Raw genomic sequence first — 2,690 nt, 5'->3', positions numbered from 1 at the left:
TGCTATAGTTGACTATTGTTCTGTCTCAAGCAAAAAGTTTAGAGACTTTAATGCATCATGAAACATTTCAATCCGTGTAGACTGAAAGTTATTGTCCTACACGATAATGATTCACAAATGCAAGATGATAGTCTAAATTATTTGTAAGTATACAGTACAAATGCGGAAAACAATAATATCACTTTATAAGTATGACCTCGTCTTTCTGCACTACAACTATTTGATAAAAAATTCAAGTATTTGTTGCAATACCGAACTCTATATTTTACTGTCTAAAATAAGGGAACATACAATACTTTTACAAAAATAATTATTATTTTTAGCTGTATTTTTCACATTTTGTGCAACAGGTAAAAATAAGTAATTTGTCAGTATGCACAAGCTCATACTTATTACATTTACTAAAATCTCTGACTTAACAAGATTCCAAGTGATCGTTTATAACGAAAATAATTCATGTACATAATGACAGAGACAACTTCAATGACTAATTTTGATACATGACCCCCCCCCCCACAGCTAAACGCACAACTCTAACACTAATTATTTGGGGTCTTCGACTCTTTTACACACTATATCAAGTGTTCCTCATCAGTTTTGAACAACGGTTGGTTAGTAAGATTGTTCCATCTATGCCATGACAATCATCTTTCAAGGTTATACTAAAAAAACATTAGATATGTGATGCTGTTAGTAGATGATAAACTAAAGCTAGATACACTGACACGCACACCCGTGAAGGCAGGACAGGGTTATGTCTTTATTGGCTAAAACTAATCGAGGTAGGAATCAATACGATCTTACAATACAGGCTGCCAAGTTTTTGGCAATCTAATGTTGTCACCATTCTTTCATTTATTGTTTTCTGTGTGAATTTTGAGCTTAGCTCCCGTTCATCTTTCTCGTAGTGCATTGTCTACAATTTGACTCTGGCACAGACTTGACTTCTGGAATATGGAGTCATAATCGTCTGAAAAGATACCAAAGAATTTCGGCGACGAGAAGCTAAAATGAACTCTTACATCGTTTCAGTACCAGAGGCACTTAGAATTATATACTGTAACCAAGGTTAAGTGGTATTCTCGTTTTCTTAACAGGTGACACCGTCAGAATCTGGACGCTGGGTTTAAAGCATGGTGGAGCTGAACTCAAAATTTACATTAAATCAACCCTCCACTCCGTAGCTACGTTATTTTTATTTCCTTGGATTACTCTTGTATGTTTTTAAAAATAATATTCTTTTAATATGTTATAATCCTACGATTTGTGATTGTAGCTATGCTCATTAATCCTTGTAGTTATCAACCGATTCCCATAAACAGACTGATCCAGAAAATACATGCAATAATTAAAATATGGTAAGTTTATTGTAATTGAAAGGTTTTGAAGTACATATAGGCTATGTATTAATATTATTTGTCAAGTTTGCATGACTGCTGACTTACCCACTATCTCGGCTGTTTGTCAAGCTGTGTACGATCTAGCCAGACTGCTGACTTACCCACTATCTCGGTTGTTTGTCAAGCTGTATACTATCTAGATAGATTGCAGACTTACAAATTGTGTTGGCTGTTTGTCAAGCTGTGTAATATCTACCTTGACTGCTGATTTACACTCTATCTTGGCTGTTTATCAAGCTGTGTACTATTTAGCCAGACTGCTACTTACCCACTATCTCGGTTGTTTGTCAAGCTGTATACTATCTAGATAGATTGCAGACTTACAAATTGTGTTGGCTGTTTGTCAAGCTGTGTAATATCTACCTTGACTGCTGATTTACACTCTATCTTGGCTGTTTGTCAAGCTGTGTACTATTTAGCTATATGCTGACTTACACAATATCTCGGCTATTTGTCTGTCTGTGAGCTATCTAGCTAGACTGCTGATTTACATTATATCTTGGCTGTTTGTCAAGCTGCTGTTTACTCTATAATTCTGTAACGAACAGTGCTCAGTATGTTCTGTGACAAGAATAATCGCACTCCCCCCCCCCAAACCATTGTCGTTGACAGAGATGAATCAAGAGTGTCCGGGGAACACTAACTGCCTCTTGTCCTGGCTGTAAGTTATATTTCCCCGGGGGTCTTGTACTGGTTACCGGTAAAACAAGTTACCATTGTTTCATTTCACACTTATCATCAGTTCTCTTTACTAACATATTTAACCCATTTCCATTTTTCAGAAATGACAAATTATAAATATTTTTGATCGCTTTTTCGTACAGACGACAGCCTCTTATGTAATCAGTATTATTTCATTATTTCTTTCATCCTAGCTCTAAAATATGTTTTGCACCAAACCACACGCTAAATAGAAGGTTATATAAAATGCCATTGATTCCGTCACAGTTAACGAAGAGTAAAACATGTTTAAAAACTTAAATAATTTGCAACCTTATTTCAACAACGAAGATGAATAACATGCTTTACCAATAACCTAATCTCACATCTTGTTATGGTAGAGATTTATTGGGGTATATATACTACTTCGAAATACATTTGAGACAGTTCTCCAAGCCCGATTTCTCGTTGCAGTATACCACTCCAAAATTCTTAATTAACATCCACGCTCTCCTCTCACGTCTAGTCATAAGATATTTAGTGACTCGATAGTTCCTTTTTAAAACCATATACTCTGTGCGTATGTGGGATACTCTTAATAAAAAAGGTTTAAGGGACTTAAAACTCAGT

This window comes from Homalodisca vitripennis, chromosome 4 (genome assembly GCF_021130785.1).
Source record: "Homalodisca vitripennis isolate AUS2020 chromosome 4, UT_GWSS_2.1, whole genome shotgun sequence".
In the NCBI taxonomy this organism is placed as follows: domain Eukaryota; kingdom Metazoa; phylum Arthropoda; class Insecta; order Hemiptera; family Cicadellidae; genus Homalodisca; species Homalodisca vitripennis.
This window is presented reverse-complemented; position numbering follows the sequence as displayed.